General features: G+C 45.8%; 1 protein-coding gene across 1 annotated transcript in view; it reads right to left on the bottom strand.

The window, feature by feature from the left end:
- The window catches only part of MRPL23 (mitochondrial ribosomal protein L23), a 78584-nt gene that overhangs the window by 16168 nt on the left and 38559 nt on the right, over window positions 1-23857 (bottom strand). The gene's annotated exons all lie outside the window — the stretch shown is intronic.

The following is a 23857-nucleotide window of genomic DNA, read 5'->3' as shown; positions in this document are numbered from 1 at the left end:
TACCCTATTTGTGTCTGTTGCCTGTATCACACAGATTAGTTACAAAAAGATAGGATTAATACAATATACACATCGAGAGTTTGGGTTGATAGAGGAATGTGGGTCAGTAATGGAAAGCTTTCTACTATATAAAGGAAATATGAACACATAGAAACTGGACTGTCTTTGCCGTCCACCTGCTGTTCAGGGAATGCATGCGTGATCTGAGAGACAGTGTACAGAAGACTCTATACAGTTCAAAAACATCAGCCATATCGTTAATAATATTTTTGTTTCATAAGCGTTCATCTGCCCCATTTCTTATTCCTAACTAGACATCCTAACCCTGTGTTTGTGGCGCCCGAATTAATTACCCATAACAATTTACATCTTCAAAGTGCATTAAGGTTGAGTAGTATTGTAACTACAGCTAGCCCTATATTACAGGCATGGAAACCAAGACTTAGTGAAATGTCATGACTTGCCTGAGCCCTACAGCAAGTCAGAATTAGAATGCAGGTGCTCCTGATTCCCCTCTACCGACCTTTAACCAGGCCATGTCCCTGCACCGGCTCTTGCCTGCAAAGACAATAATTATGATGTTACAAAAGAGAGAATCAGCTGTGAAATCCTGCCCTAGTTAAAATCCGTGGCAAAATCCTCATTGACTTCAACAGGATTAGGACTCCCCCACCCCCCAAGACTTAAGGTGAAGAGGATGAAATAGGAAGCAGATAAAATCTTAGGCTGAGATTCAAATTCAAAGCTACCTTAGGGATTGCCATTAATGGAAAACTCCTAGGCAGCAATGAAAATTGAAGCTGTGACAAAGGCCTTACATTAATGTTGAATAAGCGGTTAAATTAGTTCCTGTTCGTAGAGCACTTTGGAAAAATGTAGAGCACTTACAGAAATTCTCACTATGATTGAGAATCAAAGATCCCATTTAATTGTTTTTAATTATCTTTGAAGAACGAGATAGTTATTCTTGTGGATATTCATCACTATAACACATGGGCCCTTGACAATTAGGGAAACAAATAATAATACTTGACACCTAAATGGCACTTTTCATCCACAGATCTCAAAGCCCTTTATCAAAGCAAATAAGGCCTTGACTATATATAAAAAGGGACTTGTTATATCAACATAGTTAAAGCAATACAGTGCAAATGCAGTTACACCAGTATAAAGGTGCTATATAGCTTATTCCCTTTCCTGTACAACACCTTTATAAGTGGTATAACTGCATCCACTCTCAGAACATAAGAACGGCCATACTGGGTCAGACCAAAGGTCCATCCAGCATAGTATCCTGTCTACCGACAGTGGCCAATGCCAGGTGCCCCAGAGGGAGTGAACCTAACAGGTAATGATCAAGTGATGTCTCTCCTGCCATCCATCTCCACCCTCTGACAACAGAGGCTAGGGACACCATTCCTTACCCATCCTGGCTAATAGCCATTATTGGACTTAACCTCCGTGAATTTATCCAGTTCTCTTTTAAACCCTGTTATCATCCTAGCCTTCACAACCTCCTCAGGCAAGGAGTTCCACAGGTTGACTGTGCGCTGAGTGAAGAAGAACTTCCTTTTATTTGTTTTAAACCTGCTGCTCATTAATTTCATTTGGTGGCCCCTAGTTCTTATATTACAGGAACAAGTAAATAACTTTTCCTTATTCACTTTCTCCACACCACTCATGATTTGATACACCTCTATCATATCCCCCCTTAGTCTCCTCTTTTCCAAGCTAAAAAGTCCTAGCCTCTTTAATCTCTCCTCATATGGGACCCATTCCAAACCCCTAATCATTTTAGTTGCCCTTTTCTGGACCTTTTCCAACACCAGTGTATCTTTTTTGAGATGAGGGGACCATATCTGTATGCAGTATTCAAGATGTGGGAATACCATGGATTTATATAAGGGCAATAAGATATTCTCTGTCTTATTCTCTATCCCTTTTTTAATGATTCCTAACATCCCATTTGCTTTTTTGACTGCCGCTGCACACTGTGTGAACGTCTTCAGAGAACTATCCACAATGACTCCAAGATCTTTCTCCTGATTTGTTGTAGCTAAATTAGCCCCCATCATATTATATATTGTGACAAAGCTCTGTCCTTGCCTCTGTGGGTCCCGCGTTTCCTAGAGAATTTTGCTAGCCTCAGAGGCTCACTGTGACCTTCCCCATAACCCTTCTCTCTCTAGAGACAAGGGTCAGTCTACTGAGCCATTTTCATCATAAGCCAGCGAGGGAGGTGAGGAGAAGTTATCCTTCCTTGCACAGTCTCTGTTGTCTCCCAGTCTCAGTGATTAATCAGGGGGAAAGGGGGGGGGAGCCCAGGCCCACCCTCTACTCCAGGCACCAGCCCAGGGACCCTAATAGTATCAGCTATGGTAGCTGACCTTTTAGAAACATGACACGTACAATTCCCTGGGCTACTTCCCCCACAGCAGCCCTCACTTCCTCAAGCTCCACTTCACCCTTACCTCAGGGCCTCCTTCCTTGTGCCTGATATGGTGTGTTCTACTCAGCCTCTCCAACAGCACAACTTCCTTTCACAGCTCCTGACATGCACACCCACCTGACTGACTGGGAGGCTTTTAACTAGTTTCAGCCAGCCCCTGATTGGCTTCAGGTGTCCCAATCAACCTAGCATTCTCCCTGCCTTCTGGAAAGTTCTTAATTGGCCCCAGGTGTCTTAATTGACCTGGAGCAGCTTCCATTTCACTTAACCCTGTACCAGGGATTTGTTTAGCCTGGAGCTAATATTTCTATCTCCCACTACTTTTCTATAGCCATCTGGCCTTGCCCCGTCACAATATATATAGTTGGGGTTATTTTTTCCAATATGCATTACTTTACATTTATCCACATTAAATTTCATTTGCCATTTTGTTGCCCAATCACTTAGTTTTGTGAGATCTTTTTCAAGTTCGTCACAGTCTCCTTTGGTCTTAACTATCTTGAGCAGTTTAGTATCATACGCAAACTTTGCCACCTCACTGTTTACCCCTGTCTCCAGATCATTTATGAGTAAGTTGAATAGGATTGGTCCTAGGACTGACCCTTGGGGAACACCACTAGTTACCACTCTCCATTCTGAAAATTTACCATTTATTCCTACCCTTTGTTCCCTGTCTTTTAACTAGTTCTCAATCCATGAAAGGATCTTCCCTCTTATCCCATGACAACTTAATTTACATAAGAGCCTTTGGTGAGAGATCTTGTCAAAGGCTTTCTGGAAATCTAAGTACACTATGTCCACTGGATCCGCCTTGTCCACATGTTTGTTGACCCCCTCAAAGAACTCTAATAGATTAGTAAGACATGATCTCCCTTTACACAAACCATGTTGACTTCTGCGCAACAATTTATGTTCTTCTATGTGTCTGACAATTTTATTCTTTACTATTGTTTCAACTAATTTGCCCGGCACTGACGTTAGACTTACCAGTCTGTAATTGCCAGGATCACCTCTAGAGCCCTTCTTAAATATTTGCGTTACATTAGCTATCTTCCAGTCATTGGGTACAGTAGCTGATTTAAAGGACAGGTTCCAAACCATAGTTAATAGTTCTGCAATTTCACATTTGAGTTCTTTCAGAATTCTTGGGTGAATGCCATCTGGTCCTGGTGACTTGTTACTGTTAAGTTTCTCAATTAATTCCAAAACCTCCTCTAGTGACACTTCAATCTGTGACAATTCCTCAGATTTGTCACCTACAAAAGATGGCTCAGGTTTGGGAATCTCAGCCATGAAGACTGAAGCAAAGAATTCACACCCCTGACTGATACAGGTATCCTGGTACACAATCTTCAATCTGTGTGTGGACCAGGCATGTGTATCATTATCATCATTTGACAGATGGGGGATTTGAGGCAAAAAGAAGCAACTTATCGAAGGTCATGCAGCAGAATAGAACCAAGCTCTCCTCAGCCCACTCTTGTGCTCTATCTGCTAGGCCTTTAATTTCTCCAGTACTGTGCCTTGTGCCATTAACAGGGAAAAAAAAAAACACACCTTCTTGAACTGTTAAGGAAGGTATAATTCTCCAGAGAAAAATGTCATTACGTGAATCAAGGCCAGCTGACTCCTGTAGTGACCCAGTGTCACATGACCTTCCTAGACAGAAAAGATAGTCCAGGTGTTGGAGTACTTCCCAGGAAATGAGGAGACATAGGTTCAAGTCCTGTGTGGCTCTGCTACAGATTTTCTGTGTGGCTTGGCCAAGTCATTCAATCTTGCTGTGCCTCAGTTCCCATCTGTGAAATGGGGATAACACTTCCCTACCTCACAGGAGTGTGGTGAGGATAAATACATTACAGATTGAGAGACACTCTAATACTACACTGATAGATAGACAGACAGACAGACAACATGCACTGTAACAGGAATGTGTCTAAAAATATCAGTGGGATGTGTTGCCTATGAGTCTTGCTTTGAATTCTTCCCGCATAAATGACAGACTACAAAGTTAGGAGGGTGCTGGGCGCTCACATGCAGGCAGTCTTGGGGAAAGTGTTTGCCTTAGTGGGATTTAAAATTGCAGGTCTCTCCCTCTTGCCCAATTTTTTGCTGGCTGAGTATATAAGCATCAAAAAAAGATGCCTGGATTTTAGAAAATGCTTACAAGGAAGCTTGGTTTTGATACAGGAAGGTTTTTTAAACCACCTATCGAGACCAACAAAGGCAGTGCCAATGTGCTCACCTCTGCTATAGCTAGCAGAGTAGTCTGGATCTAGGACTGAAACACTATTAGGGAGGTTATTGATCAGAGACAGGAGCTGGTACGGAAAAAGACTGAATACAGTTTTCACTTCTTTGTCCCCACTTCTGAATAGATGAAGTGAATTCCTGGAAACTCATGGGCTTGGACAGTAGAGTTGTAGACTTGGAAAAATACTCCTTCTGGTGATGGTGATTTATTTATAGTTGCAATTAGAGACAAAAGGGCTCTTCAAGAGAGTGGGGAAGAAGAGGAAAACAAAGCCAGGATTAAAAAGTTGACATGATGGGGATTCCCAGAGCAAAGTGAGTCAGGGGAATGAGCTGTTTTCTAATCCCTTCATAAATACTTATCGGCTTTATTTGGCTCTGAGATCCATTATGATTAAATCTGTCTTTCAATGGCCAGGAATATTACCTGCTCGAGAGGGTCCTTACAAGGAAGTTATTCCTGTTTATGTATATAAAATTTAGAGAGAGGCCCAACCCAAAACTCTGGCTCTGAGAACTGCCGAGTTTTGAATGCTGAATATGGCCCCTCCATATTGGTTTTGGATCCAGGCAAGATCCCAAACGGGCAGCAAAGGAGCAGGGATAGGTATCAAAATGGCTGAACACTTTGCAAGAATCATTTGAAAGATCTCAACCCCATAAAAGGCCAATGCACCATCCAGCGGGTGCCATTTTGCAGGTGGTAGCAGTAGAGGCAGTGGTGGTCTAGTGGGAGAGCAGAGCCAAAGGTCACTGACAAGCCTCATCAAATAGTTTGGGGCCTTGGAGATGGATAGAGAATAAAGCGGGGAGGGGAAGGGGAGAAGGAAGAAGAAGCCCCTGCACTGTTAAAGAGATAGTTTGTTTCCCACATGGCCCTGTTCTTATAATACCCTGGTTTATAGTCTACAATTATATATCTACCTGCTTTACATTATTCAGGCATTAGATGTCTGTGTGCTGTATAGAGTTCCAGACAGGGTATGGTCTCTGGTAAACAACACAGTTAGAGCTGGAACCCGAGCTGAGTGGAAGTCTGTTTGTTGGTAGGTTTCAGAGTAACAGCCGTGTTAGTCTGTATTCGCAAAAAGAAAAGGAGGACTTGTGGCACCTTAGAGACTAACAAATTTATTTGAGCATAAGCTTTCGTGAGCTACAGCTCACTTCATCGGATGCATTCAGTGGAAAATACATAGGGCCTAATCACATCAGCCACACTATCAGAGGCTCGTTCACCTGCACATCTACCAATGTGATGTATGCCATCATGTGCCAGCAATGCCCCTCTGCCATGTACATTGGTCAAACTGGACAGCCTCTATGTAAAAGAATAAATGGACACAAATCAGATGTCAAGAATTATAACATTCAAAAACCAGTTGGAGAACACTTCAATCTCTCTGGTCACTCGACTACAGACCTAAAAGTGGCAATTCTTCAAAAAAAAAAAACTTCAAAAACAGACTCCAAGGAGAGACTGCTGAATTGGAATTAATTTGCAAACTGGATACAATTAACTTAGGCTTGAATAGAATTGAATTGAGACTGGGCGTGGATGGGTCATTACACAAAGTAAAACTATTTCCCCATGTTTATTTCCCCCACACACACTGTTCCTCAGATGTTCTTGTCAACTGCTGGAAATGGCCCACCTTGATTATCACTACAAAAGGTTCCCCCCCCCCCCCCGCCCCGCTCTCCTGCTGGTAATAGCTCACCTTAAGTGATCACTCTGGTTACAGTGTGTATGGTAACACCCATTGTTTCATGTTCTCTATGTATATAAATCTCCCCACTGTATTTTCCACTGAATGCATCCGATGAAGTGAGCTGTAGCTCACAAAAGCTTAAGCTCAAATAAATTTGTTAGTCTCTAAGGTGCCACAAGTACTCCTTTTCTTTTTGTTTGTTGGTAGTTGTTGTTTTGATTAAGAAATGCCTCCTGTTTAAGAAGATCTGCAATTCCATGTATCTTGATCCAGATAACAGAGGAGGGAGGGAAATTTGAGGGCCTGAAGAAAGAGAATGCAAAAGAACAACTCCTCATTAACCCCACCCTCAACATGTTTCACGAATGGGGGGTGGGGGTGGGGGTGGGGGTGTCTCCAAAATACAGCAAAATCTCCAATTGATGTAGCACCCAGCTTTATAACATTCCAGTAAGGTGATTGCTGCAAAGCACCCAGCTTTGCAAAAGCCAGGAGGGTGATTCCAATCTGTGTAGCACCCAGCTTTAGAAATGCAGAGAGGGTTTTCTCCAAAGGGCACCCCGATTCCATACAGCACACTGGGTGCTCTCCCTTCAGCACCTAAATCTAAAATATCAGGCTGAACCTTCCCTTCACGCATACATTGCATGCCTGATTGGAATAGGGGCCTTACCCTGACCCCAAGTGTCTACCAGTTATAAGCACTTTCCACTAAACAGTTCATAGGGGCTCGCCACTAAATCTGTGGTCCACTGTTTATGCACTGCATTCCAGACTGTAAGAGAGACTCACTCCTCCACCATTTATATACACTGTGCTACAGAGAGGCTTTTTACTCCACTATTAGTTATTGAGTTCCACAGTTCCACACTGTAATAAGGGGCTGCCATTGTACCATTTATATTCTGTGTTCCACACTGTAATAGGGCCCCTTCTCCTGACCCGGTGCACACACCTTTATACACTGCATTGCTGCTTGTAAATGGACTTATACTGTCACTTTTAAGCCAGTATTTCATTCACATGAAAATCTGCCCAGGAACCCCAGCCAGGCCTTTCAGAAAAATCACAGCCATGGAAAACAGGAATAGCCCCAGGTAGCGCAGAATACATAGAACCAAAGAAAGAGCTATGCAAGCATCTGTGCCGTGCAGCACTGAGGAATATCCATCTTCATCCATGTGCACTATGTCACCTGAAGAATGACCGTGCAGCCCAGCTGTAAGGTCCGTCATCAAGCAAAGAATTCACATGGACATCTGCAAAAGGGTAAATGATGACGTGGACATCATGGACTAGCTGTCGCTTTGTATCCCTCCATGGGTTCTCCCTTCTCAGTCACATCACACGTAAGCTGCTTGTCTTCACTTTCAAGGCCCTTCATGGCCTACTCCCCACCCACCATCCCTATTCATCTCTCATTCTCTGTTGAGCTGTCGACACTCCCCCATGACTGGCCCACAATGCCAGCCTCCATTGCCCACTTCTTACATTTTCATATAAACACCTCAGTGCTTCCTCCCATGCTGCCCCACATGCTTGGGAGGTGCTCCCTGCAAACATTCACAAAGCTACCTCCTTATCCATGATCTGGGATTACAGCCCATCATGCTGAGCAATATTGTCTCATTGTTTCCTTGGACTCCCCCAGTTATGTGTATCCACCTGTTGTCTCTCATCTTGGACTTAAATTGAAAGCTTCTTGCAACAGGGGCCACCTTTTTAGTCGTTAGTCTGCATTTGTACAGTGCCTCGCACAGTGGGATCTTGGTCCATGAGCAGGGCTCTTTGGTGTCACAGTAATACAAATAACAACTAAAGAATAAAAACAAATGTGCTAAAACCACACATATGCTCTCAACATACAGACGGACACCATCAGCCAAACCATCCCACAAATACATCTGTCGACTCAAAGGTTGGCGTGACAAAGACAACAGTGTTGAAGCCAGAATAAAGGTGTGATAGGAAAGACCATCTGTCAACATTCTTCTCCAAGATGCTGTGATGTGAGCATTACTATCTTCCCACCACGTGAGATCCATGATTCAACAGCAATATGGTACCCAGGCTGGTCTCAGATGATGCCTCACAACTGAGCTGCTGGAAGGAGACAGTTTATGCATAAATTGTTTGCCAAACAAGAGATGGGTTTGCGCAAGATTTCCATCCCTAAGAGCAATAGAAAAGACCAACAAAAAGACTGCACCAAAATACTTCAAATTACTGAGTTAATCAGATTACTTTAAAGCTCAACAATCGGATCTGGTGGTTATGAAACAGGCTGCAACTCTTTTGCTCCGTCTCCAGAACAAGTCTATTATCTGCCTGACAAGATAGACACACTGTATTGAGTGAACTGCTAATTTTGGATAACAGTGATGAAAGTCCTTTGCAATACTGCAAACAAAAGCAAATATGGTGGTCGCCATTATGAAGCCAAGAATGTGTATTCCAACCAAATTTTCAGTATCCAGTGCAAGGAAGAATTTCACCCCAAAACAAAACATGGAATCACGTGTTCATCAGAATATACTCCATGTCTGAGAGGTGTCTCTGGGTGGCACCAAAAGAGGACACGCGCAACAGGGAGGGTGACAAACTATGGCCACTTTTCATGGAACAACTGCTGACAACATAGACATCTGTTGATCAGCAAAAATACCAGTGGAAGACATTATCTGTGCACTGTGACAGGAGTGGGTATGTGGGACCTTGATTAGACACAGGGTCTGCTACATGGATCAATTATGCTTCTGGCTGTGTGTGCATGCATCCTCATCCTTAGACTGACTCCTCATCACTGATAAGAGAAACGGTGTATAGGGTAGCACTTTAAGATCTCACTGTGACACTCTCAGAAATTATCAAATTCACTGCCTCCAAAGAGACACTGTACCCACTAGCTTGTCAGGTTAGCTGAAATCACACTTCACATTAATATACAGTACTGAGATGGTTTTGTACTAAACCAAGAATAAGTTTATTAATAAAGAACAGAGATTTAAGTGATACTAAGCAAGAGAAAAGGAGACTGATATGGTTACAAAGAAAACAAAATAAAACATGCTTTCTAGTGTCTAAAGTTTAACAGATTATAATCTTGCTCTCAGGTGATTTCTCACCTATAGTTAGGGCCCTATCAAATTCATGGTCCATTTTGGTCAATTTCATGGTCATAGGATTTTAAAAATAATAAATTTCATGATTTCAGCTATTTAAATCTGAAATTTCACAGTGTTGTAATTGTAGGGATCCTGACCCAAAAAGGAGTTGTGTGTGCAGGTGAGAGGGGGGGAGGGGAGATCACAAGGTTATTGTAGGGGGGATTGCAGTACTTCTACCCTTACTTCTGCACTCCTGCTGATGGTGGCACTGCCTTCAGAGCTGGGCAGCTGGAGAGCGGCAGATGCAGGCCGGGAGCCCAGCTCTGAAGGCAGAGCCACCGCCAGCAGCAGCACAGAAGTAAGGATGGCCTGGTATGGTATTGCCACCCTTACTTCTGAGCTGCTGCCTGCAGAACTGGGCCCTCAGTCACCGGCTACCACTCTCTGACCATGCAGCTCTGAATGCAGCAGCGCAGAAGTAAGGGTGGCATACTATGGTCTGGTATTGCCACCCTTACTTCTGCACTCCTGCTGGCAGGGCGCTGCCTTCAGAGCTGGGCGCCAGGCCAACAGCCACTGCTCTCCGACCACCCAGCTCTGAAGGCAGCGCAGAAGTAAGGATGGCAATACCACGACGCTCCTAAACTAACCTTTTGACACCCCCTTCCCTCCCCCGCAAATTCCTTTTGGATCAAGACCCCCAATTTAAGAAATGCTTGCCTCCTCCATAAAATCTGTATAGAGTAAAAACACACAAAAGACCAGATTTCACGATCCATTACATGTTTTCCATGGCCGAAACTTTGGTAGGGCCCTACCTATAGTCAGTTTCCAGAGACTTCAACCTACCTGGCTGAAGGATCCACCTTTCACAGATTCCAAAAACTCTGGCCTCTTTTGTCTCTGAAGTAAAGGAGAACTAAAATGTGTTGTTGCTCTCCTTATATTACCCGAAGTCCTTTGTCTATGCTTCCAGGAAGCCTCCCTGGGAGTGCAGACTCTGTCCCCCGGTGTGCTTACTAAACCGTTTCCTCCTCCCACTTATTAGCTTGATTGTTTAATGTATATGTAAATGGACTTTCACTGTCATTGCCTGTAATCAAGCCAGTCAGACAGGGGAATCCACATTCCTGTGTCTAGGGCAGGTTTGATTTCTGGACTGCCTCCAAGACACATTTAAAGCCCATATTTTTCCAGCACAAATACATAATTCTTTATACACAACCCAGACAATCAGGCAATGAATTTTCAGAAGCAGGTTGTCACCACTTTACATCTGACACCTTACACAAACACCTTTTTGATACATGTTATGACAACAGGGTGTTGGGGATAGTGACTGTGTCAGGCCTGATATGAGCCACTGTATAGTGGGCCCACTGCCAGTGAACACTGAGAGGTTCTTAGGGTCACACTACCTGAGTAGCCTAACTGAGCACTATGCAAGCACTGTGCCTGACAGGATTTGCAGGATTAGGCTCTCTAGTAAATCTGTACTACAGGTCTGTGGGCAGGTGGCCATGCCACAGTTGTGCTAAACATTCCAGTTCACAGAGAAGCCCACAATCTCAGCATTGCAGACACTTGTCAAAAAGCCAGCAGACTCCATAAAAATGAAGGTCCGTTTCTAAATTGCTTACTGGGTGACATGCCTACATCCACTGTGACACCTAATGAGCTCACACCACTGAAGGTAAGCCACATGTGAAAATCAATTTGAAACTCTTTATTGTGTCCTCCTCTCTGTCTCTCAGCAATGGGGCTGGATTCGGTGGATACTGGGACCTGGTCTATTGCCTCCCCTGCCCACCCCACCCCCCGAATTGTCTTCCTGTCTATCTTCACAATATGGGGTTTTGTTCAGTGTATGCACATAAGAACACACACCCAGGCCAAGCTTTTCGAAGTGACTAGTGATTTCGTGTGCCCAACCTGAGACACCTTAAAGGGGCCTGTTTTTCAGAAAGTGATGGGCACCCACTCTCTTGAAACCTGGCCCCTTTCAGGTGTCTCAAGTCGGGCACCCAAATATTGAGGCATCCAGACAAATCACCAGCCACTTCAGAAAACCTCAATGTTAGTGTTTTGTCTGGCAATGTGGGAGACACTGAGGGATTACATGACTAGCGCAAGGTCACAGAACAAGGCTGTGTTATAGCTGGGAATCAAACACAGGTTTTCTGGCTCTTGGATTTGTGATCTTACTGTGAAGCTGTCTAGAGTGGCTCATGAATGTGGGTGCTAACCTCAGGGGAAACTGTTATAAACCAGGACACAAACCCCAAACTGGTTGTGTGTTCTATTATTAGATTTCATCAACCAAGTACCAAGTGTGAACTCCTCAAGCACTACAGCAGTCTTAACACGGAGTCACAGACAGTCCCCTTCAGTACTCCAGTCTATCTTGCACCCAGGCAAACCTGACTTTGTGATAGATGGTCCCTTACAGCAAAAATCACAACAATATTCAAATTATTCCCAGTCTCAAAGGACCAGTTACTTACCCCAGGTCAATTGTACCTTAGATCTCTCACCAAAGACAACACTTGTAGCCACTCTTGTAACACACTAACTAAAGGTTTATTAACTAGGAAAAAGAAATGAGAGTTATTTACAAGGTTAAAGCAGGTAAACATACACACACAAATAAGTTATAGTCTTAGATTCCGAAACATGATAGCAGCTGCTCTATATACAAGCTTTATACGCCCTTTAGGGCTCACCCAAACTAAGCACCTTGGGGATCCCTTGCTTATGCTTAGAAATATTGGCCTCTCCAAATTCCAAGCAGCAGTTCCTTTGGGTCAGGCATTTTTATTCCCTTCCCCCAAAGCGTCAGTGCCCATCACCTCTTCATTGGGGGTGGGGGGCAATCTACAAAGTCTTGGTCCTTTGATGTTTCACAATGGCTCATTGGGTTTCAGTGGGCCTTCTTGTGTGCAGGACAAGCATTTTACACAAATCAATGCTTCTTTCCTGTTTGGTGAGTTACACAATTACAGAGGTTTACCATGCAAACAGTATAATTTTAGACCATGGGCTACAGATGTTATAAGTGAGATCAATACATGCAGCATCCTACAAACATTTTATCAAGTCTAAACACTAAACACATTCTTATCAACTTAACAAAGCTAACACATAGGTTGAGCCACCCGGGTTTCCCGCTATGCATTTGTCAGCGTTCAGTGAGACCTTGGGGCCTTGGCATGAGGTGGCACCTGGCCTGCCTGTATCACACTTACCACACCACAATCCTTCCCCATTGTCCCTGTACTGCATTGAGTAGATTGCTGCAGATAGTTACTGGGAGTGTACTGACTATGGTCTTAATGGTCTGAGATCTAGATCCAACTCCCACTGAAGTTAATGGAAAGAGTCCCAAGCAAATCAGTGACAATGGAGCAGGAGAAACTCAACAGCTTCCTCAAGTGACTTGTCTTCTTTGGGGTAGGCAAATAAAGATAAAATGCAAACAAACAAATCCAGCAGCAAACTGGAGCCATACTGAAGGTGTGGTAGCACCAAATTGCAGTGCCAAGCAGGATGTGAGTCTGGGACTTGGCTCCCTCCCCAGACTCAATGGGTGTCAGTGGCTGGTGTCCTGGGGAATGGGTGACATACCAACCCCTGGTGTTACTCAACACTGCAGGCTGCAATACGCAAAGTGCAAGAAGGAGCATTCTACACTCCCAGTTGGAGGGAGAGAATCATCTCAGCATGAAGAGGAAGGGGCACCGCCCATGCTCAAAACGCCTAGAGGGCCGTCCAGACAAAGACAACAACAACAAAAACTGAATATGAAAGGAATAAATAAATAAAAGCAGATGGAGTTGTGCAGCCTCCATGCAGAGGGCTCTTCCACCAGCATTCCAGGCGTACCTAGACCGGTCACCTCCCCTGACTAGATTACTCTGTCCTCATTTAACAGGAGAACTCCACTATAAGATCCATCTGGTATTCCTCATCTGTGAGGAAAGCAAAACCTCATGTCTCTGACAAATAAACTGCAGCTGTTCTTTTAACTCTCTCTCTCTCTCTCACACACACACACACACACACACCCCAAAGAGAATCCAGTTCTCCTCCTTTTGAATTCCCAGCAGGAGAAGTGTCATCTCCTGAAAAGATAAACAGTCAGACCACAGCTAATGAGAAACCTTTGAAATTTCCTCCAAACAAATTTTTTTTTACATTAACAATTCTCCCCTGTTTTCCAACTGGATCTCAGGCCTTGTCAACACATAGAAGTTGGACTGATTTAACTTAAATCAGCTTTTAAACTGATTGAGTTAAACTAGTGCAAAACCATGTATAGACTCTCTGATTTCAGTTTAGTTTAAATCTAGTCCTAATTGATTATATGTAAATGAGGTTTATAATGATTTTAAAGTGTCCACATAGTCATTTGCAGTGGTTTAACTAAATCAATTTTAAAAACCTTGGTGCAAATTTGTGTACCAACAAACCCTAAGTGAGGCCTGGTCTGTACTTGACAATTGTACCTGTAGAACTACGTTAGTTAGGAGAATGTTTTTCTTTTTTACTAATATAGTTACACCAGTATAATCTACAATGTGGATGCAATTACACCAGTATAAAGATGCCTTATACCAGAATAGCTTATTCTCATGCTTGGACAAGAATAAGTTATACTGGTACAACTGCATCCACGCTACGGGGTTGTTTCACTTTATCCAGTAGATTTAAATCAGTACAACTTGTATATGCAAACACACCCTCCCACTATTTATTCCCTGAAAGCAGGGACCTGTGGTTACCTTGTACCACAATTGCATTGATGTCTTCACTCATTCACTAGAAGAACACCATGCATTTAAGTAGGTCTATAGAAATGATCTAATACCTGAAGACCTCATGCTGTTTTTTCTTGCACTTACTGGATTTAAAAATAACAGATTTTCCTTCTTGACTAGTCAATGTGATCTGCTAATTGCTCCAGTTCTTTTGGGGCTGATTGAACAAGGAAGAGGAGGCTGGGAAGGGCCAGTGAGATCTTTGCAAATATAGAGTTGGGCAGCAGTCAGTGGGGAAAGACTTCTTCGGAGTGAGAACTTTTACCACTATTGTGGCATGCTTGCATTGACTCACCAGTAGCCAATGGGACTCCAAACAGGAGTCAGTACACCCATCAACATAACTCTGCAGAAAATCAGGCCCTTAAATTGAAGCCAGGAGCCAAATCCTCAGCTGGTGTAAGTCAGTGTATCTCCACTGAATTCAGATTTATACCAATTAAGGATCTGGCCCGAGGTGTCCAATTCATTGTCATCTTGCACCTTGAGTAGTATTTTACACTAATGCAAAGTGCTAACATTCTGATTTGTAGCGTGTTACACACATTTTGCACTTACTTTACACTGGTGTAAGTGACCACACAAGGCATAAGGTAGTGAAGAATTTGACTCCTGGTCTCTTATTTGTCTGTTAATCACCATGCATATTTATCATTGAGCCAGATGCATAATAACTTTTAAAAGGGTTTAACTCAGAACTAAGATCCCATGAGAAGAAAATCTAAAGGATAAAGGAGTTCAGGAGAGCTGGCAGTGTCTCAAGGAGACATACTGAATGCACATCTGCCAATTTTTCTAATGCAAATGAAAGATACGAAGAAAAGTAAGAGGCCAATATGGCTCCATCAGGAGTTCCTTAACTACCTGAACATCCCAAAGGAATTCTACAAAAAGAGGGAACCATCCCCCTGAGCGACATAAGTTACACAGACGTACACACTATGTTGGCGGGAGAAGCATAGATTCTGCCGCACTGGGGGAGAGAGGGGGGATTATGCCGACGGGAGAGAGCGTCTTCACCAGACACGCTGCAGCAGATAGATATGGTCTTTGTTCTCAAAGTTAGGAAGGCCTCCTGAGGATTCAGTCTCCAGTGTCTCTCCAAGGCACAGGAGCCATGTTAATTCTCTGTCTCTTGAATTCAGGCTCAAGCTCTGCTAGGTTGCTTGATAGCTTTGTTTACAGCTAATATGTAAATTAACATAAACCATATTCCTTTGTCCAGGACAGACCTGTTTCTCACCTCTAACTAGGCTAGGCTATCTTCTTGAACCTATTCTAGCAACATTATACAGAGGGAATTCATAACTTCACGTATAAGGTTAACACATGCATCTTACAATGATATTATTGACCAGTGTGCTTTTTGTTTTTAAATTATTTCTTACAAGGCATATTTTGGATAAATATCATTGCAGTAGTGTGTAAGATGTGACTACAGGAGTGCTTAGGATTACAATGATGCAGCTGCAAAAAAGGCTAACATCAGTCTGGGGTGCATTAACAGGAATGTTGTAAGACACGGGAGGTAACTGTCCCATTCTACTTGGCACTGAGGATGCCTCAGCTAGAGCACTGGATTCAATTCTGGGTGCTACACTTTAAGAAAGATGTGGACAAATTTGAGAGAGAAGAGAGGAGACCAACAAAAATGATAAAAGGACCTAGGGGGAAAAGTTACAAAAGAACCTGGGCATGTGTAGTCTTGAGAAAAGAAGACTAAGGGGGCTCATGATAATAGTCTTCTTCCAATATGTTAAGGGCTGTTATAAAGAGGATGATGACCAATTGTTCTCCATGTCCACGGATGGTAGAACAAGAATTAGTGGGCTTACTCTGCAGCAAAGTAGATTTAAGTTAGATATTAGGGAAAGCTATATACCTATTAGTTCTTAAACAGGCTGCAAAAGGAGTTTGTGGAATCCCCATCTTTGGAGCTTTTTAAGAACAGGTTGGTCAAACACCTGCCAGGGATGGTCTAGGTTTACTTGATCCTGCCTCAGCACAGGATGCTGGACTAAGGACCTCCTGAGGTCCCTTCCAGCCCTATACTTCAATGATGATCTGATAAGGGATGTAAAGGTGACATTTTAACCAGCGCTATGAAAAATCTGCTGCTGCTGATTTATCGAATGTGTAAATATTTAATCACATGCTCACTTAGGGCTTGGCTATGCTTGCGAGTTACAACGCACTAAAGGAGCCCCGGGCGCCCTAGCTCACTACCCGTCCACACTGGCAAGGCACGTAGAGCGCTCTGACTCTGTGGCTACAGCACTGCTGGTACTCCACCTCGGTGAGTGGAACAGTGTTTGATGTACCCCCGCTGGAGCGCTGCGGCACCAGTGTGGACGCCCTGGTCTGTTACTGCGCTCTGATCGGCCTCCGGAAGTGTCCCACAATGCCTGTTCTAGCCACTCTGGTCATCACTTTGAACTCTACTGCCCGCCCTCAGGTGACCAACCGTCAGACCCGCCCTTTAAATTCTCTGGGAATTTTGAAAATCCCCTTCCTGTTTGCTCAGCCAAGCTTGGAGTGCTCTCAGAGAATCTTTCCAGGCCTCCACGCGCCAGGCAATGCCCAGTATGGAGCAATGGCGAGGTGCTGGTCCTCATCAGTGTTTGGCGGGAGGAAGCTGTCCGGTCCCAGCTGCGCTCCAGCCGCAGGAATTACGATACCTTCAGGAAGATATCAAGGGCCATGCTGGAAAGGGGCCATGACCGGGACGCACTGCAGTGCAGGGTTAAAGTGAAGGAGCTGCGGAATGCCTACCGCAAAGCCCGCGAGGCAAACCGCCGTTCCGGTGCTGCCCCCGCGACCTGCCATTTCTACAAAGAGCTGGACGCGATACTTGGGGGCGACCCCACCTCCATGCCGAGTACCACCATGGACACCTCAGAGGCTAGTGCAGGCGGAGGAGAAGCAGCAGCAAAGCAGGAGCGAAGGTGCTCCAGCGGAGGAAGACACCACGGCATCCCTAGATGCATGCAGCCAGGAGCTGTGCTCAAGCCAGGAGGAAGGTAGCCAGTCGCGGCAACCGGTGCTTGGGGAAGGACAAACACCAGAGGAGGTTCCCGGTAAGCGGCTTCTATTTTGGGAAGGAAGTTATTCGGTGCGGGCTCTTGGGGCGAGGAGGGTTGGGGCAGCATGCATGCCTGGATGAGGAACAGGGCATTGATGTGCTCTCTCACATCACGGTAATCGGCCTCAGTGATCTCTTCAAAGGTCTCAGCCAGAACTTGGGCAATGCGCTTGCGCAGGTTTTTTGGGAGAGCCACTGTGGTCCTCGTCCCAGTCAGGCTAACGTGTCTGTGCCACTGTGCCATAAGGGGCAGGGAGACCATTGCTGCACACAGGCAAGCTGCATATGGGCCAGGGCGGAAGCCGCATTGCAGTAGAAGACCCTCCCTTGTTTCCCTGGTCACCCTCAGCAGCGAGATATCTTCCAGGACGAACTCCTGTGGAAAATGTGGGGACAGTGTTCAGTACAGTGGCCTGCTGCTGTTGGCTCTCCCCAAAGCACAGAAACCCAGAGGCCAGCACAGCTGTGAAACAATCAGTCAGGCTTGACCCTGTGCTTACTCACCATTTTGGGGCTCCCGTGGGTTATGTGCGCTCGCTTTGGGACAGGCAAATTATGCTATTGGGTAGACTGTGCTTGCCCTTGAGTACGGGGGAATCATTGCTCTGTCTGGTGTGAACAATGCTGCCTCTGTTAAGTGTTGCATTTTGCCTTTACAGATGCAATCTTGAGATCTCAGCCCTCCGTGTTATCAACGGCCGAGAGGCTGCAAAGAATCAGGAAGAGGCCACGTAGAAGCAAAGAGGACACGCTGCATGAAGTCATGTAGCATTCAACTAATGAAAATAAAAAAGCGCAGAGGAGTGGTGGGAGAGTGAAAGGAGGGTCTGCCAGCAGAATGCGGATCGCCGGCACCAAAGCACAGAGCAGCTGATAAGCATCATGGAGCGCCAAGCAGACTCGATCCAGGCGCTCATAGCCATGCAGGCAGAGCACTACTGTGCCCGTCCCCTCCTGCAGCCCTTGTCCCAAAACTCTTTCCATCTTTGTGCCACCATGTCACCTCCAAACCACTTTCCCCAACATCTGGGTTCTTACCGCCACCCGCTGCCTCCAACACCCACACTGGGCCCCTCTAATAGCCCTGCTCTCTTGCTGTTCAAATTCAGCCTCCAGTGTTGAACCTCCGAGTTCCATGCCTGGGTGACTCTTTCACCTTTCCCTTCACAAATGTTATGGAGGGTACAGCACGTGGATATAACCGCAGGGATGCTGTTATTGGCCAGGCCCAGCTTCCCATACAGAGAATGCCAGTGACCCTTTAAACAGCCAAAAGCACACTCCACAGTCATTCTGCACTGGCTCAGCCTGTTGTTGAACCGCTCCTTGCTGCTGTCAAGGCTTCCTGTGTAGGGTTTCATGAGCCACAGCATCAAAGAGTAAGCGGGATCTCCAAGGCTCACAGTGGGCATTTTGACTTCCCCTATGGTGATCTTCTGGTCTGGGAAAAAAAGTCCCAGCTTGCAGCTTCCTGAATAGGCTAGAGTTATGAAAGATGCGTGCATCATGCACCTTTCCGGGCCAGCCTGCGTTAATGTCAGTGAAATGCCCACGGTGATCCACAAGCACCTGGAAAACCATAGAGAAATAGCCCTTCTGATTAACGTACTCGGAGGCTAGATGGAATGGTGCCAGAATTGGAATATGCATCCCATCTATCACCCCTCCGCAGTTAGGGAAACCCATTTGTGCAAAGCCAGCCACAATGTCATGCATGTTACCCAGAGTCACGGTTCTTCTGAGCATCAACACGATTCCAACGGTCGACTTCCCCACTCCAAACTGGTTAGCGACCGATCGGTAGCTGTCTGGAGTTGCCAGCTTCCAGATTGCAATAGCCACCTGCTTCTCCACAGTCAGGGCAGCTCTCAATCTCGTGTCTTGCACCGCAGGGTGGGGACGAGCTCCTCACACAGTCCCATGAAAGTGGCTTTCCTCATCCGAAAGTTCTGCAGCCACTGCTCTCATCCCAGACTTGCATGACGTTGTGATCCCACCACTGAGTGCTTGTTTCCCGAACCCAAAAGCGGCGTTCCACGCTGGCGAGCATGCCCATGAATGCCACAAGCAAACTCGTGCTGTTTGCGTTACTCGAGTCGATATCATCGTCGGAGTCCTCACTGTCACTTTGGATCTTAAGGAATAATTCGACTGCCAAACGTGACGCGCTGGCGAGACTTGTCAGCATATTCCTCAGCAGTTCGGGCTCCATTCCCGCAGACTGACAGGGAAGACAGAGCATGCAGTACAAAAATCGTTGAAAGATGGAACCAAATGTGGACGTAAGCAAAGGGAATGCTGGGATGTGAATCAGTGCATCACAGGGCGTTGGGACGGGATCCAGAATGTCCCGCACCCCCCGCCCCCTTCCCACAACCACAGTGCCAGATTGGGAAGAGGTGCTCTGTGGGATAGCTGCCCACAATGCACCACTCCCAATGCCTCTGCAAGTGCCTCAAATGTGGCCACGCCAGTGTGCTTGCAGCTGTCAGTGTGGACAGACTGCAGCGCTTTCCCTAATGCGCTCTATGAAAGCGGGTTTAACTCACAGTGCTCTACATCTGCAAGTGTAACCATGCCCTTAGTGTAAGTCGGTGAACGTCCCTTGGCTTCCATAGAGCATTAGCTGATTTTATACGAGCTGAGGACATGGCCCGTTATTTTAACATAGGGACTGCTACGTTACTGAAGTAGCTCGTCTGATCGACATTCTGAAGACCAAAAACTAGGTACGAAGAGAAGTATTATTATGAATGTAAATAAAGTTGATCTATAGAACTTTATATTCTCCCATGTTATTATTTCTATTACAGTAGCATCTAGAAGCCACAGTCAAGACCAGGGACCCATTGTGTTAAGGACTGTACAGTCCTTGCCCCAAAGTGCTTATAGTCTAAACCAGGGGTCTCCAAACTTTTTGGATTGTGTACGCCCAGGGCCAGCTCTAGGGAAGCAAAAAAGAAGAAGAAGAAGAAGAGCTGCCGCCGGCACGTCGCCGAAGACAGAGCGGGGAGAGCTGAGCTGCCGCCGGCGCGCTGCCGAAGACAGAGCGGGGAGAGCTGAGCTGCCGCCGGCACGTCGCCGAAGACAGAGCGGGGAGAGCTGAGCTGCCGCCGGCACGTCGCCAAAGACAGAGCGGGGAGAGCTGAGCGGCCGCCAGTGCGCTGCCAAAGACAGAGCCGTGCACCCCCTGGGATGGTCTTGTGCTCCCCACTTTGGAGACCACTGGTCTAAACAGATATGAAGTGACTTGCTCAAGGTCACACAGCAGGTCAGTGGTAGAGCCTGGAACAGAACTCCGATCTCCTGGTGCTCATGCTGCTGCTATCCGCTAGATCAGAGGTGGGCAAACTATGGCCCGCAGGCCACATCCGGCCCGCTGGACCCTCCTGCCTGGTCCCTGAGCTCCAGGCCCGGGAGGCTCGCCCCCTGCCCCTCCCCCGCTGTTCCCCTTCCCCCGCAGCCTCAGCGCACCATGCTGCCGGTGTAGTGTATTAAACTGCTCCACATAGGAATGTGCTAGTGGTAGCAGGTACTGAGAGGAATGTACGACACTACACCAGGGCTGCTGGGCAACGCTCTGGGTGGCACTGCTTTAGCACGGCCAGCTACTGGTGCTCTGTGCTGCGCGGTAAGGGGGCAGGGCGCAGAGGGGGTTGGATAGAGAGCAGGGGAGTTCGGGGTGGTGGTCAGGGGGCAGGGGTGTGGATGGGGTCGGGGCGGTCAGAGGGCGGAGTATGGGGGAGTTGAATGGGGGCAGGGGTCCCGGAAGGGCAGTCAGGAAGGGGCGGGGGTTGGATGGGGCGGTGGGGGGCAGTCAGGGGCAAGGGTTCCGGGAGCGGTCAGGGGACAGGGAGCAGGGGTGGGGCTGGATGGGGCCAGGGTCCTGGGGGGGGCTGTCAGGGAACGGGGGACGGGGGTTGGATGGAGTAGGAGTCCCGGGGGGGGCCGTCAGGGGGCAGATACGGTGCGGGGGCACAGCCTCCCGTAACCGGCCCTCCATACAATTTCCGAAACCCGATGTGGCCCTCAGGCCAAAAAGTTTGCCCGCCCCTGCGCTAGATCATGCTGCCAGACTACTAGCATATAGTTCAATATACAGCACAAGCAACTCACACACGTGGTTGCTGGAATATTGCGCAAAAGGGGAAGACAATAACAGACCATCTAAGAATAACAAAATACTGTACATCTCAAAATGCGGAGGGGAACCTAGCCAAGTATGCTTTTTCCTTCAGTAGAATTTTCTTTCTCTCATGCGTGTGTTAATCTGAAGCAGAGTTTTGTTTGTCTAGGAAAGTGTATATCCTGGAAGCTGTCTTCTAAGAAGAAAAACCCTCTAGATCACAAAAAATATTATAAATTTTTTAAAAAGAGTAAATGCAAGAAAGAGATGCAGTAAGACAGGGAAATAACAGATGGAAACACTCTTCATTAGGGTTTACAATTGAACCCTACATTTACACGTATCTTTGGGGCAGGCTCTCTCTTTTTGTTCTGTTTGTACATTACCTAGCACAATGGGGTCCTGGTCCCTGACTGGGGATCCTAGGTGCAACAATACCAACAAATAACAATAAACAATGAATTTTAAAAAAGACAAGAGCCTGATTTTCATTTACATTAAGGCCCCTTTGCACAAGTCTGGCAAAGGCTACTCACCGTAAAGCCCCTTTACACTGCCACAATGGTGTAAAGGGGCCTTAGTTCAAATAGATTCATAGACTTTAAGGTCAGAAAGGACCATCATGATCATCTAGTCTGACCTCCTGCACATTGCAGGCCACAGAACCTCAGCCCCCTCTCCCCCATGACCCCCCACAACCCGACTCCTGTAATAGACCCATAACCTCTTGCTGAGTTACTGAAGTCCTCAAATCATGATAAAGACTTTGAGTTACAGAGAATCTGCCATACGCATTAGTTTAAACCTGCAAATGACCCATGCCCCATGCTGCAGAGGAAGGGGGAAAAAAACCAGGGTCTCTGCCAAGCTGACCCGGAGGGGAATTCCTTCCCAACCAAAAATATGACAATTAGTTAGTTAGACTCTGAGCATGTGGGCAAGACCCACCAGGCAGACACCTGGGGAAGAATTCTCTGTATTAACTCACAGCCCTCCCCATCTAGTGTCTCATCACCAGCAATTGGAAATATTTGCTACTAGCAGTCACAGATCGCCTACATGCCATTGTAGGCAGTCCGACTCCCATCATACCATCCCCTCCATAAACTTACCAAGCCCAGTCTTGAAGCCAGTTAGATTTTTCGCTTCCACTGCTCCCCTTGGAAGACTGTTACAGAACTTCACTCCTCTGATGGTTAGAAACTTTCACCTAATTTCAAGCCAGTTTATATCCATTTGTTCTTGTATCTATATTGGCACTTAACTTAAATAACTCCTCTCTCTCCCTGGTATTTATCCCTCTGAGGTATTTATAGAGAGCAATCATATCTCCCCTTAGCCTTCTTTTGGTTAGGCTAAACAAGTCAAGTTCTTTGAGTCTCCTCTTATAAGGTAGGTTTTCCATTCCTTGGATCATCCTAGTAGCCTTTCTCTGAACCTGTTCCAGTTTGAATTCATCTTTCTCACCTCCCATGTTTAAGAATTGCACACAGTATTCCAGATGAGGTCTCTCCAGTGCCTTGTATAATGGTACTAACACTTTCCTGTCCACTGAAAATACCTCACCTGATGCATCCTAGGACTGCATTAACCTTTTTCACAGCCGATTCACATTGGTGGCTCATAGTCATCCTGTGATCAACCAATACACAGAGGTCTTTCTCCTCCTCTGTCACTTCCAACTAATACATCCCCAGTTTATAGCAAAAATTCTTGTTGTTAGTCCCTAAATGCATGACCTTGCACTTTGCACTATTAAATTTCATCCCATTTCTATTACTCCAGTTTACAAGGTCATCCAGATCTTCTTGTTTGATAATCCGGTCCTCCTACGTATTGGCAATACCTCCTAACTTTGTGTCAGCCGCAAATATTATTAACACACTCCCACTCTTTGTGCCAAAGTCAGTAATAAAAATGTTAAATAAGATCTCTGAGCAACTCCTCTAGTAACCTCCCTCCAGCTTGACAGTTCACTTTTCAGTATGGTCGGCTCTAGGATCAAGCCCACAAATATTCACTGATTAAACAGCCCTAAATAGTTTTCATGGAGTTTATGTTGTCTACCACACCATAGTGTGTACAACACTCAAGTGTACAATGGGGATTTTTGCATGGGAAATGTAGAGGATAGAACAGACTAACTTGTGTTCCCAGGTTCCAACAGAAGTCACCCCCTGTTGGTCACAACGTCTTTACACACAAACTTCAGCCTAGAACGAGGGTCAGATGAAGAGTTATTAGCAGTTGAGCCTGCCCTAGGAAATAAAGACTCTCCCTTCCCTTTTTTCATTATTTTCAGTGGAGGGAGTTT

This window comes from Lepidochelys kempii, chromosome 6 (assembly GCF_965140265.1).
Source record: "Lepidochelys kempii isolate rLepKem1 chromosome 6, rLepKem1.hap2, whole genome shotgun sequence".
In the NCBI taxonomy this organism is placed as follows: domain Eukaryota; kingdom Metazoa; phylum Chordata; order Testudines; family Cheloniidae; genus Lepidochelys; species Lepidochelys kempii.
The sequence above is the reverse complement of the archived record's forward strand: the minus strand, read 5'-3'. Positions and strand labels throughout refer to the sequence as shown.